The sequence below is a fragment of the Leptopilina heterotoma genome, unplaced genomic scaffold (assembly GCF_015476425.1).
Source record: "Leptopilina heterotoma isolate Lh14 unplaced genomic scaffold, ASM1547642v1 Lhet_239, whole genome shotgun sequence".
Taxonomy (NCBI): domain Eukaryota; kingdom Metazoa; phylum Arthropoda; class Insecta; order Hymenoptera; family Figitidae; genus Leptopilina; species Leptopilina heterotoma.
Window position 1 is genome coordinate 271815 of NW_025110955.1, and position 22376 is coordinate 294190.

At 30.0% G+C, this 22376-nt stretch overlaps 2 protein-coding genes across 4 annotated transcripts in view; one reads left to right on the forward strand and one right to left on the reverse strand.

The window, feature by feature from the left end:
- LOC122502819 (ras-related and estrogen-regulated growth inhibitor) overlaps nt 1-7300 on the reverse strand; it is a 144496-nt gene extending 137196 nt beyond the window's left edge. The window contains exon 1 of the mRNA XM_043613085.1: nt 7232-7300. The gene's annotated coding sequence lies outside the window, so the exon portion shown is untranslated. The remainder of the gene's footprint in view (nt 1-7231) is intronic.
- LOC122502817 (transcription activator MSS11-like) overlaps nt 1-22376 on the forward strand; it is a 132471-nt gene that overhangs the window by 97079 nt on the left and 13016 nt on the right. The window contains exon 1 of one of the 3 annotated variants that reach the window (XM_043613080.1): nt 6943-7122. The exons of the other annotated variants lie outside the window; for them this stretch is intronic. The gene's annotated coding sequence lies outside the window, so the exon portion shown is untranslated. Of the gene's footprint in view, nt 1-6942; nt 7123-22376 lie in introns of those variants that run through there. 3 annotated transcript variants of the gene reach the window in all.

Below are 22376 nucleotides of genomic sequence, written 5' to 3' on the forward strand. Positions count from 1 at the left end.
TCTTTTAAAGAATTGAATTCTTTCAAGAAATTTTATTAATTATAAAAATAGTTGAAATATTGTTAAGAATTTCACTAAAATTGTTTAAAAAATAAGTGAAATTCTTGTAAAGAATCTTACCAAAATTTTTCAAAATTATTGAATTTCTGCGAAGAAAAGAATTTTATTAAATTTTTAAAAATAATTAGATTCTATTGAGAAATTTTATTGAAATTGTATTGAAAATAATTAAATTAAAATAAGAATTTTTTTTTAATTTTTGAAAAGAATTGAATTTTCCAAGGAATTTAATTAAAATTATATTGAAAATATTTCAATTTTCATAAAGAATTTAATCAAAATTTTTCAAAATAATTGAATTTCATTTTATTATTTAAGAAAAGAATTTAATTCTCATAAATAATTTTATCAGAATTTTTCTAAGTAATTGAATGTCTGCGCAGATTGTTTTAATTAACATTTTCTTTAAAATTGAAATCTTGATAAGAATTTTATTAAAAATTTTAAAAAGAATTAAATTTTTTTAGGATTTTATTTTAAATTATATTGAAAACTACTGGTACTAACTACGGGTACTGTCGTACCCGTCTTCGACGGGTTTTAGTTTCTACCAATACATTTAACAGTGTGTCTATACCAATCTGGAAAATCAAGAAATAGCTCGGGAATTTAATTTGACCGGAAAAAAATAATAATTAGTTACCATTAGCTATTTCAGTAGGAAAATATTACTATTTGAATCAGTGATTGACTTTTTATTATCAAATTAGTTATTTTAACCGAATCAAATGCAGAGAACAATATTTGTCAATTTGTAGTACTTTAATTAATGTATTAAAAATTGATCAAATTTTCCACCAATTTTTTGGAGTTCCCGAGTCGAAATTTAAGCCCTACTTTCACCCTGAATTTTCAGGGTCTGTTGAGTGTTAGGAGTAGTAAAGAAGGGTCTAATTCTAATACAATTAGACCCTACTTTGACTCCCAAAACAGGCGGAAATTTGCCAATCTTCCATTTGGAGAAGCAAAGGAGGGTCTACTTCTAAGAAACCTATACCGTTCTTTTAAACCTCGTAGACCCTACTTTCATACTCCTAGACCCTACATTCTAAAAAAAAATTTTGAATTATTTTTTAATGCATTACTTGAAACACTGCAAATGCAAAAAGTACTTCAAATTGATAAATACTGATGTGTATATATAGCGTCTATATACACTTTGTGTATATAGACGCTATGAAACACATAAAATTCCACTTTTACTCATCCCAAGTGCTTCATTTGAATCTGAGCAAACCCAGGAGGAAAAGTCGGGCGAATGTCGGAGTTTACAACCGCCTGGGATCCTCGCCCGTGCGGACCGCCAGTACCGATGTTTTGTACCGATTCGGATCCCAAAATTCAACCGGCGTTGAACAGATTAGGCTCAGAATTTTGGATCCGCCTTTCTACTTTCGTCAGTACTGGCGTGGTACTGGATTTGTTCCGCCTGCGGATTTCATTCTTCTACGGGCGTCGGAAGAATGACGGATGTTAGGTCTGTACTGGCAGTTTAACTGCAAATTACACGTAAATATTAATATTATTTAGGTTAGTTAATAAAAAATTGAATAAATAAATACGTTTGATTTTAAATTCTCATTTTCGTATGGTAATATTATTTTCAAATAAGCGCGGTCTTTTTCACACCAGCAAGGAATCAGGGTTGCCACACACTATTTGTGGCACTATTTGGTTTACACCCTAAGGGAAAGATTTTTTTTTCTACGCTAGTTACTTGTTTAGCTCAGTTGGTTAGTTTCGTTTTTGTTAGGTCTTTCGCTTCATGCGCAAATCTCAGGTTGACTGTGGTTCGAATCTCCGTCCCTCCAAATTTATTTTCAGAATTAATCACGTCAACGGTGGGTTTATTAGGTAATTTTAATCCCTTACAAAAGCGGATCTCGCCATGTTATAGTTCACATTATCAGTATAATCATAAATTTCTTTTATTATATATATCATAGCTAATTAATTATTACAATAACTAATTGCATTTATTATAATAATATTATTATTATTATTATTTTTATTATTATTATTATTATTATTATTATTATTTAACCAATAAATGTGGACGTCCACATGAAAAGGGCCCATTTTGGCACTATTGGAGTTATCTATATGGGCGTATTCCTGGCAAAATTTGGAAAATTTTGAGTGGTCTTAGAACTTTTTTGGTTAAAAATTCGCTGAGTTACGAAATTTCAAAGTTTAGAACGCCACAAACCTCATTTCGAGAAAAACGGAATTAAAGATGGCGATACCAACTAATTGTTGTATCTTTGGTTCTTCTTGGAAGTTATTCAGATAAGAATTGTTTCCAGTTCAGGGCACCTTGAAGATAAAAAACCAACAGGTTTTAAATTTTTAAAATCATCCCCCCTCCCTCTTAAGTTCGAAAATACGAAAAATCGACAATATGGGCCCTTTTCTAAAAAGGACAGTTTTTCTATTAAAAATCCATTTTTTTACAAGATTAATGATTAGATACAATTTTATTGTGTCATTTGAAGAAAAAGAATAGATATTAAACTGATTTAAAATTTTTTGACAGTCTCTATTGTGAAAAAATTGACGCAATATCCAAATTTTCATTTCGACAATTACGAAAAAAAGACTCTAACATCAATATCTCTGGTTCTTCTGGGAAGTTATTCAGATAACAATTGTTTACAATCCAGGGTACCTAAAAGATCAAAAACCAATAGGTTTAAAATTTTTAAAACCATCCCCCCTCTTAATTTTGAAAATACGAAAAATCGACAATATGGGCCCTTTTCTAAAAAGGACAGTTTTTCTATTAAAAAACCATTTTTTTACAAGACTAATGATTGGGTATAATTTTATTCTGTCATTTGAAGGAAAAGAATAGATATTAAACTTATTTAAAATTTTTTGACAGTCTCTATTATGAAAAAATTGACGCAATATCCAAATTTTCATTTCGACAATTACGAAAAAAAAGACTCTAACATCAATATCTCTGGTTCTTCTAGGAAGTTATTCAGATTAGAATTGTTTACAGTCCAGGACACCTTAAAGATAAAAAATCAAGAAGTTTTAAATTTTTCCACACCTTCATTTTTAAAATACGGATTACTTTTGCAAATGACCGACAAAATGGGCCTTTTTCATTTTTCTGAAGAACCAATGAAATCAAACAGTTAAATTATCGATAGATTAATTAAAACCGCATGATTCGACTTGTCAAAACATGTAGATTAATAATAAAAAATAAAAAAAAAATTAAGATTTTGCTCCAAAATTACTAAATTGCGATTATCTCGAAAACTGGAACCGACAATATGGGCTCTTTTCATGTGGACGTCCACATATATTAACCCTTAGATGCATACATTTATTTATTCATTTAAATTTGACGAATCTCGGTACTCGGGGGGTTTGTCGGGTCGCTGATTACGAATCTGAGGTCATTTTAAAAAAATTCAAAATGGCGGATCCAATATGGCGGACATAAAAAATAAAAAGTCGTTCAATTGAACTAAAAACTCGGTACTCGGAGGATCTAGGGGTCGCTGATTACGAATCATTTTGAAAAAATTAGAAATGTCGGAACCAAAATCGCGGATACACTTATTCGTTCTTTGCGTTTCCAAGATTTTAAATCAAAAATTTTTCAATGCCATAGAAGGCTGAGTATCTCTGCCTTTCAGAAGAGAGAAAATGTTTTCTGGAATTTCATATATAAATAGTTAATATGTGCCACAGAAAACAGACTACAAACAAACAAAAAAGCAAAAAAATTAAGAAACGAAAAAAAGTTTTTAAGAAACAAGAAAAAGATAAAAAAAAATTGGCTCCGACATTTCAAATTTTTTCAAAATTATTCGTAATCAGCGACGCCAAGTACCTCCGAGTACCGAGTTTCAGTTCAATTGAACGACTTTTTATTTTTTATGTCCGCCATATTGGATCCGCCATTTTGAATTTTTCAAAATGACCTTAGATTCGTAATCAGCGACCCGAAAACCCCCCCGAGTAACGAGTTTCGTCAAATTTAAATGAATAAATAAATGTATGCATCTAAGGGTTAATATATAGTCATGTTTACTGTGATAGCGGCATATTCATCAAGCTTGTAAATGGAGCAAATATGGTCTTCGTCTTACTTAAATTTATAGCCATATCCGATTGAAAAATATTAAGCTGAACGAAAGTTATAGCTTTTTCACAAAAAATCAAATAAATCAATGAACGTGAGTTTGCAAACAATTTCTATATTGATATTTTTAGGTTTTAAGTTTGAAAATTTCATAGTATGTATTGTCATATTTAACGTAGAAAATAAAATATATATGTTCAATATAAAGGGTGCAGTAAAAGTATCAATAAAACTCAAATTTGACTTTAGCGGGCACTGCACAGGAAAAAAAAAGTCTGACTCCGTTTACACCTTAAATTCAGCCCATGTATTTCACATAAGTCTGTCCTTGTTTAACGGGGCTGACTCCGTTTACATCTTAAATTCAGCCTCAAAAATAGGCTGAAAGTAAAACTTTTTTTTTAGTGTGTGGAGCATGTAGAAAGTCCTTAAGACGCCATTAGAGCAAATTGGGATTTATGAATCAAAATTTTCTTATTTTTGAATTCTAGAAATGTTTTAGAAATGACTTTGAAAATAAATAACAAATTCCTATTTATGAATTAAAATTGTTCTTCTTGAATGAATGAAAGTGGATCCCATGTAGATTTCCTTGTGAGAATTGAAAACGTGTTACAGTTTCTACTAATACATTTAACAAAGTCTCTATTAACCGCGAAGGAAACCCGAGAAATAGCCGGGAATTTAATTCGACCAGGAAAAATCGGAAATTTTCTTATCTAATTAAAAAAGTTTTATTATATTATTAATTCGTTTGTAAAAAATTGCTCTTTGCTTTAATTTCTATTGATGTAATATTTTTATTTGTCATAATTTAAGACCTACTTTCAGCCTACAATATAGGTCTTATTTTAGATTTTAGCAGTCGTAACGTGGGGTCTACTTGCGATACAATATTAGTTCAAATTAGACTCTACATAACTTCAAAAGCTGGTGGAAAATTAGTATTAATTATTAATACATTAATTGAAATACTACAAACGCATAAAGTACTACAAATTGACAAATACTGTTCTGTAAATCTGAATTAGTTAAAAATAGTATTTGATAGAAAAAGTCCTTTACTGATTCAAATAGTAATATTTTGCTAATGAAATAGCTAATGGTAACTAATTATTAGTTTTTTCCGGTCAAATTAAATTCCTGATTGGTAGACACCTGTTCAAATATATTAGTAGAAACTAAAGACCGTCGAAGACGGGTACGACAGCTAGTACATATATACGTATACATACATTAAATTTTTTAAGAATATTTTTGGAATCACTGATGTCCATAATAACTAATCATGTTAACATTTTGAAGTTTTAAGCAATGTACAGACAGACATCTGATTTTATTAATAAGGATATTTCAATTTTCATAAAGAATTTAATCAAAATTTTTCAAAATAATTGAATTCTATGTATATTGTAGAGAATTAAATATATATTAGATTTATTTGTGATCTAAATAAACTTTGTTGGTATTAATTTATCAGTGAAATAATATTGCGAGTTGATAATTTTTGGGTCGTTGAATTTAAAACGATTTTTCAACAAAAAAAAAGGGTAAATATTGTTTTCTTTTCTGTACTACGTGTATATAATAAAAATATAAATATCATAGTTTGAAAGGCAATAACAAGACATGAAATATCGACGTTTGAATATAGTAATCGTAAAATTTTGATTTTTAAGGAACTCGTTAAAAGATCATACCGACAGGAAGAATTTATATTTCTTCTCAACAAGATACAGTAATTTTAGTTTTGTAACTTGTCAAGATGTTGAGAATGTTAGTTTTGCTCCTTTTCTTTATTTTTATTGTTATTTATTATCGTACTTATGTAGACGTTCAAAATACATAAAATCGATAAAAATTAAAGCAAAAAACTATCATTATCAACATTCCTTTGACAAATATAATAAACATATATATGCATTACAATCAAAAAGTTAATAATTTTCAAAAAAATTTACAATAAACGTAAAATAAATAAAACATAAAAGCATAAAATACATTTAACAATAAATTTACTCAAAAGAATTAATAAATTAATTACTAATTGCCAAAGATCAATAAATTAAACATTATCAATCCTAAAGATCAAATCGAAATATCAATTTCAAACCATCAATATAAAATCGAATACAAGAAATTAAAATTCAATAATAATTCGATATTAATTAGTGTTTAGCAATCATTAAAAAAATATCTAAATATAATAAATTTGTCACGATTGGAATATCAAAAAAGAATTAATTGTACACTGATTCAGAATCAGGACAAAAGGTGAAAGTCTTATAGAAAAAATATTCTAATTAAAATCAATATTATTCGCTTTAATTAACACCAATATTAATCTTTTCACTGCGCGCTAATATGCGAAATACTTTTACTCAATTAAGAAAATAATAATAATAATTTTCGAAAACACTTTTTCGTAGAAAAAAAATTACAAATATTATATTATGCACGTGTGACTATTTAAAAATGCAAATTTCCGGTTTTGTCATAGACGTGCGAAAGACGATGAAATGCAAATTTAAAATATCGTAAATGTCCTCTCTATGTCAACAGTTTAGGTAGGTCCATAAATATTCAAAACAAATCGTGAAAGACAGTGACAGTCGCGTAAAATGTAAAAATTAACGGCAATTACAGAAGTAGCAAACGGAGAAGCAAGAAGACTAGAGACAGGAGGTAAAACTTCGGTAGTGGGGGTATGGCAATGCTGAGTCGCTCAGCTGATGTATGGTCAGGCGTTTACTTTCAAAAAAAGTTTTCGCCGCAATAGACCAGACGGACTTGTGCGCAATTTAACACACGTAAACACGGGAAAATATATTCTATACAAATACAATATGAAATATAAGTGTTTATATTTTCAAACATCTTACAGTTATTAAAAAAACGTTTTAAAAACAAAAGAATGTGTAAACTGTAGCATGAAGTGTATTAAAAGTTAACAAAAAGTAATTGTCATAGTGTTGTGTTTATCTTTCTTCTTGTTACAACTTTTCACACAGCACGTTTTCGGAATTTTTAACTATTTGAATAACACTTAATTTAATAATCACTCACATTATTTCTATATATCCGTTATGACACACATTGTCAATTGTACGGAAGCGCCTACCCGCCACCTCGAGGCACTGAGGCATAAACTAGTGGTAAAGCAGTTTTAGCGAGGCATACACGCATATAGGCCTGTAGGCCTACTTGTACGGAAGCGCCTATACGCCACTGTAACCGAATCCCGTATGTGTGCATAAAGTAAGGTACAAATACAAGAATTGCGTGCGAGGGACCCCCTTAGGCTAGCTGAAATTCCCTAGAATAGAATTAATTGCGAGCGAGCCTACCCCTTAGGCTAGCTGAAATTCGTTAAAATTAAACGACTGTGTGAAAAGGAGGTTATGTTTTCTTTCCTGAAACATTAATTAAAATTAATTTTTTTAAACATTTCTTTTTCACAAATTGAAAAAAAGAAATCTTGTGAGGTAATAAGTTAAATTTATTTGGAAAAAAAGTAAAATAATTTTGAAGTTAAATTGATAATGTGTCTACAATTATTCTGATCCATTTTACAAAAAGAAAATTAGTTGTGTTATTTATGGGAAATTTTAAACATGAAATATTTATATTTTTTTAATATATACATACAAATATGTAAGTTAAAACAAAATCGAATTTTAAAAAACAGACCATTGTAGAAACTATTTAATAAGAGTTGAAAAATTATTAATAAATTAATTAAACATAACTTTTTTACAGAGCTAACAATTATCAATTTAACCTCAAAATTATTTTACTTTTTTCCAAATAAATTTAACTTATTACCTCACAAGATTTCTTTTTTTCAATTTGTGAAAAAGAAATGTTTAAAAAAATTAATTTTAATTAATGTTTCAGGAAAGAAAACATAACCTCCTTTTCACACAGTCGTTTAATTTTAACGAATTTTAGCTAGCCTAAGGGGTAGGCTCGCTCGCAATTAATTCTATTCTAGGGAATTTCAGCTAGCCTAAGGGGGTCCCTCGCACGCAATTCTTGTATTTGTACCTTACTTTATGCACACATACGCGATTCGGTTACAGTGGCGTATAGGCGCTTCCGTATACTTGCCTTTGTGCTTTGTTCATGTTTTGTTAGTGGACTGACAATTTTGACAAAGTTAAAATTATAAATATTCAATACTTTTCAAACAAAAATTTTAAATAGTTTTAACCTATTCGACACATTATAAGTGATATATGTAAAAAAATAAATATATTTTGTGAAATTTATTTGATTTCCTTTGCGACAAGGTAAGTTACATTATGCATAATTTTAAGGTTATGGTTGTGTTTGTTACATGTGATGAATTTTATTTATTATTGATTAAATTATTATTATTATTATTTTAATGTACTATGAAAAATTACATTTTCATTGAAAAAAGTGTATGTAGAATGTGGAATTTATTATTAAAATTTTCCAATATAACAATAACATGAAGTTGTGTTCTGTTGAGAAGTGAAACTTTTAATAGGAAAAAAATTTTAATTTGACCAAAAAATTTTTAAAATACATTTTGGAAATAGAGAAACTTAAAAGTAGGATAAATGCATCAATTGTCGAGGGCGTACCATTTGTCGAGTAAACAAATTAAATTTTTTTATATAAACATTGAATCACATAGAAAATGTAAATAATGATAAATATTATTATTATTATTATTATTAATAAAATTCATCACATGTAACAAACACAACCATAACCTTAAAATTATGCATAATGTAACTTACCTTGTCGCAAAGGAAATCAAATAAATTTCACAAAATATATTTATTTTTTTACATATATCACTTATAATGTGTCGAATAGGTTAAAACTATTTAAAATTTTTGTTTGAAAAGTATTGAATATTTATAATTTTAACTTTGTCAAAATTGTCAGTCCACTAACAAAACATGAACAAAGCACAAAGGCAAGTAGGCCTACAGGCCTATATGCGTGTATGCCTCGCTAAAACTGCTTTACCACTAGTTTATGCCTCAGTGCCTCGAGGTGGCGGGTAGGCGCTTCCGTACAATTGTGTCTCGATTGCACTGATTGCACTTTAAAGTTAACCTCAAATTAAAATCATATCATACACATATGTAAAACATATGGTATACAAGAATTTGAATGTGTGAGTAATATGCAGAAGCACCGCGCCGGCGACTTTTCGAAACGAAAAACGCCTGGTTAAAGAAAGGTTCTTGACTCATCCCCACTACCGAAGTTTCACCTCCTGTCTCTAGCCTTCTTGCGGAGAAGGTAAAAAGAAGGATCGATTTTTTAAATTCCTTTCACGGGGGACATTTTTTTTCTTTATTTTTTTTGACGAATATCCTGGGACACGCCTGCGGCTGCGATGAGAGTATTTCGAAACTTTCTAAAATCATCTTCTTGTTTGAGTAGAGACATATAAGATATTTTATTGTATGAGTTTTGGTCCACTACTCAACCATAGTGAGATGAGTGTCTGAGTTGCGGAGACTCGAAATGTGTCATTAATTTTCCGGAGTGGCATTTGTGAATCCAATACATGTATATATATATATATATAAAAGGCACAGGTGTAATGTATATAAGAAGAAATTCCAGCAGGTTCATCACTGCCTCCCGTCTGGGTTTCACTTTTAAAAAGTTATCGTCTACAATTCAAGAATATAATATTGTCACATTCACCTGACATACTTTTCACGCGCAGTTTTCGTCTCTGTTTTTTGTAAATTACGCACTTTTTTCATCGTAGTTTCCAATATTTTTTTTAAAAAGAATTTTAAGAATATTAATTTTTCAGGGTTGCCACAGATCAGGGAATTTAGGGAAAAGTCAGGAATTTTTATTAAAAGTACCAGAAAAAATTAATTTTTTAGAATTGATAAGAAAATTCTGAATTTCGGTGTCTTATTTGTTTGTCTCATATACTATGAAATCACCACGAATTTCTTATACAAAACCTTTAATTTTTTCTATTTCTGACAATCATTTCTTTTTACATAACTTAATTCTTGAAGAACTATTATAAAATTATTATTTAGAAATTATTTAATGAATAATTTTACTTAAATATTTCAAAATTAATTGAATTTTAAAAAGAGTTGCTTTTACAAATTTCATAAATAGATCAATTTCAATAGGTTTCAATTAAAATTTTATAACATTTCAATTTTGAATGAATTTAATTAGAAAATTTTAAAAAACTTAGATTTTTGAAAACATTTAATAACTCAAATTCTTCTGAAATTAGTTAAATTTTTTAATATATATTATTAATAAATTTCTTTATGAGAATTCAATTTTAAGAAACATTTAAGTATTCTATGAATTATTTATTTTTGTTTTTAAATAATTGAATTCTTGTAGAATTTTCTAATAAAAATTGATTTATAAATGAGTTTTAGTTAAAATTTTAGATAATAGTTGAATATTAAAAGCATTATAGCATGAATTTTTAGAAATAATGAATTTTGAAAAGGTTTTAAATTAAAATTTTTGAATTTTTCATATCTTTAACTAACAATTTCTGAATGAACAAAATTTCACGTAATATTGTATTGTAATAACCCAGGCAGAAAAGTTGGAGGTGTGCCAGCACTAACGACCGGCCTGGTACCGAACCGGTTGTAAAGTCGGACTTATGCCGGTACCGGCAAAAAGGTACCGGGCCGGATATGAAATAAATACCGGCGCAGTACCGGCCCGGCGGTAAATGTGGATTTGTACCGGTACTGGTAGTGTGTACCGGGCCGGTTGATAAAAAATATCTGGCCCAGCACCGGCCCGGTACTATAATTTACTTCTGTTTTTATACCGCCGAAGAAGATTTGCCGGTGATAATTTTTTTACCGGCCCAGCACCCGCCCAGCACAAAAATTTACTTAATACTTTCTACTGGCACAGAAGTTTTGCCGACAAAAATATTATTACTGGCCCAGTGTCGTCCCGGTTGTTTGCTAATGTTAAACTAGCAGAAAAAGAATTAAAGAAGAGGAAAAAAAATTCAAAAATTAATTTAATAATTAATTTAATAATTTAATTATTAATAATAAATTAATTAGTTAGTTATGCCGGCAATTATATTAATACCGAGTAGGTTGCTTATTGGTGCCGGCCCGGTATTTAACCGGTGAATAGGGCGGTTATTATTATTTATAATTATTATTTTTATTTATTTATTTTTAATGATTTAAATTGAATTAAAATAAATTAAAAAATACAAATACTGGCCCGGTACCGCACCGGTTGAATATTAGTGCCAGCCCGGTACTGCTGCCAGGTGGAATGTCGGTTGGACTTTATAAGCTCACTTTGCATTTACTTTCCATATGCAGGTTTAGGTTAGCGGATGTGGTGTCGACTTTGCAGCCTCAGGGTCCTGAGTTCAATTCCTCGAGTCTTCAGATTTTTCTATAATTGTTTATGTTTCTTTGTTTCAGCATTTAATATATTTACTGTTTCCAATTTAAAATTAATAATAACATTGATAATAATAATTAAACAATTAATCAGACTGAAATGTAATTTTTTTAACCGGCCCGGTACCACACCGGTTGTTTTTTAGTGCCGGCCCGGTACTGTGTCAGATATTCATCAGTGCCGGCCCGGTACGGTTGCCGGATACCTACCGAAGTTATCATCCGGCAATTTACCGGTACTGCGCCGGTGGAATGAACAGATTTATGCCGGTACTGGACCAGTACCTAGCCGGTTGTGCAGCCGGTAATAAACCGGCACTAAATGCCTTCCAACAATAACCGGGCCAGTACCGCCCCGGTGGACAATTCGGTACCGGCCCGGTACGTATGCCGGATACCTGCCGCAGTTATCATCCGGCAATTTGCCGGTACCGAGACGGTAAAAATTACGGTCTTATGCCGGTACCGCCCCGGCACTTATAATCCGCCGTTTGTACCGGGCCGGTACCATCCCGGTCGTCAATTTCTACCTGGGAAATGGACTTGAAAATTCAGAGGCATTTCACATCAGAAATATCACGATTTGCGAAGGGTATGCCGATTTGCGCAAAACTTTGTGGGATTATAGTTCTATATAAGAGACTTCTTTCCCCCAAATTTTTTCAAAAAAATTCAAAATTGTTGAAGATACGCCATTTTGAATTTTATTATTAATTTTATAAAATTTTGAATATCTCGGAATATTTTTTATGGATTTTTATGAAATTTACACATTTTTCAAGTAAAAGTATGTACTTTAAAATGCAAATAAAGTTAATAAAAAAAATTAATTTTTAAATAAAAAAATTTTAAAAAAAATTTTTAAACAATTTTTTGTTTATTTACTCCTTTCTGAGAAAAATGTTATTAACATATTTGGATTCCTTATGAATTTACCTTTAATTCATAAAAAAATTGATGGAGACTCAACTGGGTCCGGAGATATTGAAGTTTTTGTGAGTGAAAAATAGGCCTAGTTGCAGCAGCAATGCACGGCTACAGTAACGTACTACGGGACTTGTGCAGTATGGTGCTATGGTGCGGCGACGCTTTTTTTATGTTGTATCTACATGGTAAAGATAACGCGAGACGCAACGCAAAACCTGCTAGAAATACATGGTATTTTTGTGCGTTTCGCGTTGCGTCTTGCCTTACCTACACGGAGAAACCGAGATTACTAATTTTTGTATAAAATCACACTAGAATTTACTACTTATTTTCACATTGCAACCACCGGAAATAAGGGGACTTTTTGTATTTTTTACTATTTTCTACACTAAGTCACTAATCCGACAAATATTCACCAAATTAGCAAAGTTTCTTACTATATCGTCCAATAGTTTCAAACAACTGTAGTAAACTCAGAAATATTGTGTACGTAAAATTACTATAGTCGTTTGTAAATGCAGAAAGAAAGAGTGAAAGAAAAAATACGGATTTTTATCGCCGCACAGTGGGTCAGGATCGTCGAATTTTGGCCAAAAATACAATTTTTCAACTTTCAAATATGCACAAAAGAATTTATCCACAGTATTTTATAGTAAATAAGGAATTTATTGCATAAAGGATTTGTTAAATAATAAAAAATTGTGTCTTCTAGAACTATTTAAAGTTTAACATTTAAGATAAAATAATGAAATGTTTTTGATTGAAATACTTAATATATCTAGAAATAAATTAAATATTTTTGTATAAGTACTTATTTTTTCTCATTTATATATATGATATATTGAAGTAAAAAAACCTATAGTAACTTTTAAAAAATAAAATTTATAAAAATGTAGCTCCATTGAAGTTAACAAATAGTGGTTTTTTCAATAGAGTGCCGACTTTCAGTTAGTCGAGCTCCTCCGAGCCGCATAATATTTGGAAAAACAAGTTCTAGAACGATTACTTAGCATGTCTACTTTGACGCCAATATGTGCCATTTTGCGTCTTTTCATATTTTTTTAATATAACAACAATATTGCAATAAACATAAATATATAAAGACAATTTTCAAAATTAATCATTTATGATGAACAGTGGTATTTAACGGTTTTCTGTGTCGCTGATTACGAATCTGATGTCAGATTTCAAAAATTCAAAATGGCGGATCCAATATGGCGGACATAAAAATTTTAAAATCAATAAATATGAATTGAACATAGGTATCTATGGGTTTTTTGGGTCGCTGATTTAGTATCTGATGTCAGATTTCAAAAAATTAAAATGGCGGTCATAAAAAATTTTTAATTAATCAATTTCAATAAAACATAGGTATGTAGAGGTTTTTCGGGTTGCTGATTACGAATCTGTTGTCAGATTTTAAAAATGTAAAAATGAGCACTGTGTTTCTGAAATCAGATTTAGATATGAAATGGAGTGTTTACCTGATCCATGGAAATAAAAGCAGATTCTCTAATAGTACTACATGCGCACCTGATATACCCACGCGATAAACTATATACCTATAAGTAAACATCAAAAACTAAAAAAAATCTAAAAAAAAAATACAAAATGGTATTTTTACCTGTAACCTCCTCGTGGTAGATCCTAGAAACTACAGTACGTTTTATTTTTGTAGGCTAATAACAGGAAATTTTTTTTTTATTTTCTGAATTTTATAGACACTAGTTTTGTAATCACCAAACTTAAAAACTCCCAAGCAACAAACTGTAGGCGAATCTCATCCAATCTAAAATCCACTTGAATTCTTACATCAGATTCGTAATCAGCGACCTAAAAAACCCCTAGATACAAAGTTTCATAAAAATCAATTAATTTTAAAAATTGTGTGTCCGCTATTTTGGATCCCCATTTTGAATTTTTGAAATCTGACTTCAGATTCGTAATCAGCGACCCAAAAAACCTTTAGATACTTATGCTTCATTAAAATTGATTCATATAAAAAAATTTATGTCCGCCATATTGGATCCGCCATTTTGAATTTTTGAAATCTAACTTTAGATTCGTAATCAGCGACCCCAAAAACTGTAGGTATCATACTTTTTATTCGTAAATATCTTGTTTTTTTAAATAATTATTATTTTTGGCCAAAAAACGACGATCCTGGCCCACTGTGGCGCCGGTTTCCTGTCAATTCTTGACTAATGGAGATAAACTGGAGGGATTTTTACATACACAGACACACACACACACTTATATATTAGTTGGATAAATATTTGAAGACACACACATGTTTATTTCACTTATATGTATAGACGCGGTTAATTAATACACGGTTAATTAATACAACTGCACGCACGACAACGAATTTCACTGAAAGCATACATCTTTGTTTCCTTATATATTGAATGATGAAAATTTACAGCACTTACGAGAAAGCAGTTTACTTTTAACAATTTATAATAAGACATAGTTCTTGGGACAGGAATAAATGCAAAATTTATTAATTTATAATGGTCAATTTCTGAGATAACGAACGACCTACGTTTCACTTTATATTTAATTATTGTAGATAATATCCAAATTTATTTTACATACGCGAAACATAGTCACTGTCAATGATCGGATGGCATCGGCTCATTTACGGAGATTGACGAAGTTAGCAACCAATAGAAATACAGGCGCCATATGACTGCACTCGCTAGCCACACTTGCACACCAAAAATTACTACAGTGGATAGTAGGTTTTAGTGGAAAATGGTTTCATTTGTCAGATTTTGTCTAATTAAATTAGAGAAAACTATAATCAATTTTCGCTACATTTACAACTCTTACACAAAATATTAAAACTTGCTATTTCAGTGTAGCAAATTTATCTATTTCTTTTGTAAATTTATCTAATTCTGTAGTACATTATGCTAAAAGTCCCCTTATTTCCGGTCATTGCAACCATTTTTAGTAATTTTTACAAATGTGGGTCTCTCCGTGTATGCCATGTAGATGCAGCATTAAGGCCTTTCTCCAATAGGTTCCCAAAACTCTGCGTTTGTCTGCGAATGACTGCGTTGCGTTGATTTTAGCAGTTTAGCATATTATGTTGCCATAGCAACCGACGCAACGCAGAGTTTTTGGAACCTATTGGAGAAAGGCCTTTACCAAAACATTCAATATCTCCGGACCCAGTTGAGTCTCCATAAATTTTTTTATGAAATTAAAGGTGAATTCATAAGGAATCCAAATATGTTAATAATATTTTTCTCAGAAAGGAGTAAATAAACAAAAAATTGTTTAAAAAAGTTTTTTTAAATTTTTTTATTTAAAAATTAATTTTTTTTATTGACTTTATTTGCATTTTAAAGCACATACTTTTACCTGAAAAATGTGTAAATTTCATAAAAATCCATAAAAAATATTACGAGATATTCAAAATTTTATAAAATTAATATTAAAATTCAAAATGGCGTATCTTCAACATTTTGAATTTTTTTGAAAAAATTTGGGGGATAGAAGTCTCTTATATTGAACTATAATCCCACGAAGTTTTGAGCAAATCGGCTTACCCTTTGCAAATCGTGATATTTCTGACGTAAAATGCCTCTTCTCATAGAACTTTTTTTAAAAATTATTAAAAATAATTGATTTAAATAAGAATTGTAGTTAAAAATTCTAGAAAATAATAATTGAATAATAATTATTTTATATTATAATTAAATAGTATGTAATTGAAATGATGAAAATAATTTTTAAGAAGTTACAGTAACAATATTCGTATAATATGAAATAATAATTTTATCACTTGACATCTTTAATTATTATAAAACATGAAGAAATCGATCACTCCGAGTCGATGAGTTATCGATATCTTCATGTTTTGTAATAATATTCTTCTAAGTTGTTAAATTTCAAAAAGTTTTGAATTTGAATGTTTCGAAGAATTTTAGTTCCTACGAAAAAATAGTAATGATTAAGTATTCATTTAAAAATACAGTTATTGATGTTTTCGAATAATTTTACAATTAGAGAAATTCGTAAATAAATGTAACAGAGCATTTTTTATAATTATATATATAATCATTTTCAGAGTGCATCAGAATATTTTTTAGGGTCAGGGAAAAAGTCTGAAAATCAGGGAAAAGTCAAGGAAAAAGAAAATTTAATTCTCAATAATAATCTGTTTTTTATTTCAAGTTTGAATTTAAATTTAATCGTAGAATTTAGCTTGTAGCTTTTTATAGATGAATTATTAATTTTTATTTTTATGTCTGCAGTTTTCTGGAGTCGCGGCATATATGTTGAAAAATGGAATAGAATCAACTTCCTTATTGTTTTAGTCGAGAAAAGAAAAGAGATAGAGCGAAAAAAAATTGAGAGTCAGTTCTCCTTTTTTTGCGGTGAGAGATTTTCCGGAAAAGAAAAAGTGATGTGATGGAGATAGATCTTTTGTTTACTCGTAAGTGTAAGCGGGCGCCAAGGGTGCGGCTATGAGCGTGCCAGTGGCTTTCTTTGTAAATGTCAGAGCTGTGAATTTTCTCCTTTGGTGAATTTACTTGGTCTTGCTCGCGTGGGAAGAACATTCTGTCATGCTAATCAAGACGCTTCTGTCGGATGTGAAGCAATGACTATAACAAACCACTTGTCGTTTATAATATATTTCAAGAAGAAACTTCATCCTTTAATGCTTCTTTAAGAAGTGTTGACAATGTCCATTTTACAATTATCCGCACATTGTTAAAGGTGTTAATTACATCGTTTCTTCTATCGGATTTCCCTATCAGAAAATTTCTTCTTTCGAATCAGAACTTTCAGCGGAAAATAATTTCCCAGTTCGGATGTCGAATATTCGACATTCGAGTTACTACAAAATTCGAACCGAACCGAGTTTTGTTCGGTTTTGGTACGCTAAAATGTCGAATTCTAAAATTCGACATTTCAGTCGCCCAGTTCGAATGTCGAAAAACCGACATTCGACATTCGACATTTCGGCGCCCCAAAACCGAACTAAACTCGGTTCGGTTCGAATTTTGAACAGCTCTATTAAAAAGTAATTTGAACTTGCAAATTTTAAATAAACAATTATAATTAAAAATAATTATATTTTGGAAAATTTTTAATTAATTCGTTTTTCAAAAATTAATGCAAATGTCTCTACTGATTGGCAAGTAATTTATTAAATGAATAATTGTTCGAGGAATAATTTATCAGTACATTAAAATTTATTTGTATCATCAATTTATTCGTAATATTCGTGTAAATCTCATAAGCGTGTAATTTACACTTTACTGGGCTATTTTACATAGAGAGAAATGATATAGCATACTAGATGCAATTAGGTGTGTCTGAAGATCAATTTGTTGGAAAGTAATTATAGTGATTTTATCATTTTGCTCAATTTTGTCTAGTTACTTCGTGATCTTGTTCCTTCATGAGTTTGATTATTACGAATCAAGGCTTTCAAGACTTGAAATGCTTCTTACTCGTTTATAACCTTTGCTCGTTAGGCATCCATAAGTGGCACATGATAAATTTCTCCTTGCAACAATCGTGATTTTTGTTTATAACTTTTTTTTGTACAATTTTATTTTTTAATTTTAACAATACAATGTTCAATTTGAAGAAAAAAATCCCTCCATTCTTTGAGTAGTATTTATATCCGGAATAACTTTTTCTCTGTTTTACATTAAAGCATAAAAAATAAGTTAATAAATTAATTAATTACAAAGAACAATTTTTTTAAAAACAAAGGAAGAAAACTAAATTTTCAAAAAAGAATTTTTGTCGTATCGCAGGAAAACGATTTAAATAATAAAAAAAGTGTTTTTACCTGATAGTTCAATTTATGCAAAATGTTAAGTATTGCAGAAAGTGAAAATTTCACATTACAATAAATTAAACTCATACACTACTCTTTAAATCTGAATTAACGAAATTTCACTACTTTCCCAGCGATAAGTATATCACTGATTCAATTAGCGTATATACGCTGTGAATTAGTGAAATTTCACTGATTAATTAGCGTATATACGCTAATTGAATCAGTGATACACGGAAAGAAAAAGTCCGTCAACCATTAATGGATTAGTATATTACTTTGAGACGGGACACTTTTTCCGTTGATGGTTACTTAACTTTACTTAACGATTGAAAACGAGTCATGGATTGATTAGAATGCCAGTATGTGACCAATTGTTTTAGATTTAATGTTGAATTGTTATCAATGGCTGTTTGAATGTTTACGAATCATTAGTGAAAGTTTGTGAAACGTTAGTTGACTCGTATTCTAAATCGGCGCTCTTCACTAGCGCATTGTTGCGCAGTGTACCGATGCGCATTTCTTCCGGTTTCTCTATAGTCCATGTGTTTTTGCTGTCTGCTATACATATCCCTATATACTATTATGTGTAATGTGAATATTTAACTTAACTAACAATTTGCAGTTGAATTGCGTCTAGAAATTGACCTCGATGAAAATATATTTTCTTTTATATTTCTCGCTAATTAAAAAGTAGTTATTAGTGCAAAATCATTTCTCACAAGTTGTGAAAAATTTTGTTATTTGGTATATAAGAACAGTTTGCTTCTAAACTTAAAGTGTTATAAGTGTGCGTTTCTACGTGTAGTTATTATAAGTGCGAAAATGTGTTGGAAAATGTGTTGGTCTAAAGCGTCTAAGAGTGTAAATAAAATATCGGAACTGTGCAACGAAAAAAATGTGTTCATTCTGTACCAAATAGTGTCTAAAATTAGGGATAATTCTGAAAGAAGTTGAATTTTTTGAATGCTTTTGATAGTCATAGAAAATTTAATAGACAGTTTTCTAAATTTTAGTGAACGAGTTTTATATATTGATGACAGTTTTCTAAATTTTAGCAAGCAACTCGTCACTGATTGTGACTCAAAGTATGTTATCCATTGAATGATTTTGTGTCCCGTCTCAAAGTAATATACTAGTCTATTAATGATTGACGGACTTTTTCTTTCCGTGTATACTTATCGCTGGGAAATTAGTGGAATTTCGCTAATTCAGATTTAGAGAGTACCGTCCACGAGTATCAGGGCGATTACATTCGACTGTATGAAAAAACATGCCATCACTTTTTCAATCATATCTCGGAAATAAAAAGAGATACATAAAAAACTTAAATACGGTTAGAAAGCTGATTAAATTTTGCTTAAAATAAGCCGTCTTTGAAGTCATTTCGTTAACTATCTTTTAAGTTGTAGAGTGAGAAAGAAATAAAAAAAATTATCAAATTTTCTCATTTTTGTCTTTTGACTTCAACTTTTTCAAAAATCTAGAAAGATTTAGATAAAATTTTTCTAAAAACACAGAAATCTTCGTTAGAATTTCAGCTTTAAAATAAACCTTCGAAAATTAAAAAAGGTTAATCTGTCTTCGATATATCATTAAAAATGTGAAGCCGAATTTCGACCGATTGGTGCATTGAAATTCAACTGTGACGACTCGATTGTGGCTTCGCGTGGCTGCGAATGGGAGAGAAAACAGGGACGAGTAATATAAAGAAACTCAAAAGTTCATCGTTCCCCCGCATGATTTCGTCCCTGTTTTCTCTCTTATTCGCTGCCGCGCGAAGCCACAATCGAGTCGTCACAGTTGAATTTCAATGCACCAATCGGTCGAAATTCGGCTTCACATTTTTAATGATGTATCGAAGACAGATTAACCTTTTTTAATTTTCGAAGGCTTATTTTAAAGCTCAAATTCTAACGAAAATTTCTGTGTTTTTAGAAAAATTTTATCTAAATTTTTCTAGATTTTTGAAAAAGTTGAAGTCAAGAGACAAAAATGAGAAAATTTGATATTTTTATTTCTTTCTCACTCTACAAATTAAAAAATAGTTAACGAAATGACTTCAAAGACGGCTCATTTCACCGTCCGACACGATTTTTCACACACAAAAAAATCAAACATTTTCGGAAACTAGGACAAAAAAAATAACCGTGTCTTGCCGTTTTGCTGGATCAAGTCGTTTGTGGCTTCTAGGGGTGAAAACAACCCTTAAATGAAAAGTGCCAAGTTATATTTTAAAAATAGATTCAATTTGCCTAAGACTCGTTACTCGGGGGTTTTTGGGGTCGCTGATCACGAATCCGATGTCAGTTTTTCAAAATTCAAAATAGCGGACCCAATATGGCGGCTGTCAAAATAAAAAATTGATCGGATTCGCTTGAAACTTGTTACTTGGGGGTTTTTGGGGTCGCTGATTACAAATCTGATGTCAGTTTTTCAAAATTCAAAATGGCGAATCCAATATGGCGGACAACTTTAAAAAAAATGATTTAATTTGCCTAAAACTCGTTGCTTGGGGGTTTTTGAGGTCGCTGATTACGAATATCATGTCAGTTTTTCAAAATTCAAAATGGCGGATCCAATATGACTGACAACTTTTTTAAGAATAGATTCAATTTCCCTGAAACTCGTTACTCAGGAGTTTTTTGGGGTCGTTGATAACGTATCTTAAGTCAGATTTTAAAAATTCAAAATAGCAAAAAACAAAAAAGAATCACACAATTAAATCTTCCAGTTTCATTCTAGACCTGTAATCTGCATTTTGATCCTACATTTTGAATTTTTAAAATCTTACTTAAGATTCGTAATCAGCGATCCCAAAAACCCCCCAAGTAACAAGTTTCAGGGAAATTGAATCTATTTTTAAAAATGTTGACAGCCATATTGGATCCATCATTTTGAATTTTAAAAAACTGACATTGGATTCGTGATCAGCGACTCCAAAAACCCCCGAGTAACAAGTTTCAAGCGAATCCGATCAATTTTTTATTTTGACAGCCGCCATATTGGATCCGCCATATTGAATTTTGAAAAAATGACATCGTATTCGTGATCAGAGACCCCAAAAACCCCCGTATAACTTGGCACTTTTCATTTAAGTGTTTTTTTCACCCCTAGAAGCCACAAACGACTTGATTCAGCAAAACGGCCAGACACGGGTATTTTTTTTGGTCCTAGTTTCCGAAAATGTTTGATTTTTTTGTGTGTGAAAAGAAAAGTTAAATTTTGTAGGACGGTGTTTTACGCAAAATTTAATCAGCTTTCTAACCGTATTTAAGTTTTTTTTGTGTCTCCTTTTGTTTCCGAGATATGATTGAAAAAGTGATGGCATGTTTTTTCATACAGTCGAATGTAATCGCCCTGATACTCGTGGACGGTAGTGTATATATTTTATTTTGAAATAAAAATGCTTTTATGTAATTATCTTCATTGCCCGCGAGTCGAAAATTTGTTTACGGTAATTGCTATATTTTAAACAGGAGTAAAATTATTTATGTATACTCTTTATTGAAACCTAATTTACATATTTTGAAGGGAATAGAAAATTAATTTTGTTTAAAAATTTTAATTATTGGTTGTTATTTTATTATTATTATGCAAATCACAAAATTTTTTATTTTCAAATATAAACTTCAATTTCTGAATAATTTCAGATTCAATATTTAAAAATTCTCTTATTAAGTACCTGATTAATTATTATTGTTTATTACTTTTAAAAATTTTAATAAAATTCTTTTCAGGAATTCAATTATTTTCAATACAATTTTAACAAAATTCAATACAATTTTAATGAAATTCAATAATCAAATTTTTAATTATAATTATTAACAGACACAATTATTTTTAAAAGTTGAAAAAAATTCTTTGCGTAATTCAATTATGTATTTTTAAAATTTTTAAATTGAAATTATTAAAAAAAATACATTATTTTTGAAAACTTAAAGAAATTCTGCAAAAGAATTAAATTCCCCGTGTGGAAATTGCCAAGGTTTGCCAATATTGATTATTGGGTCTATAATGGTCCTAGTAGCTTGGAATGTAC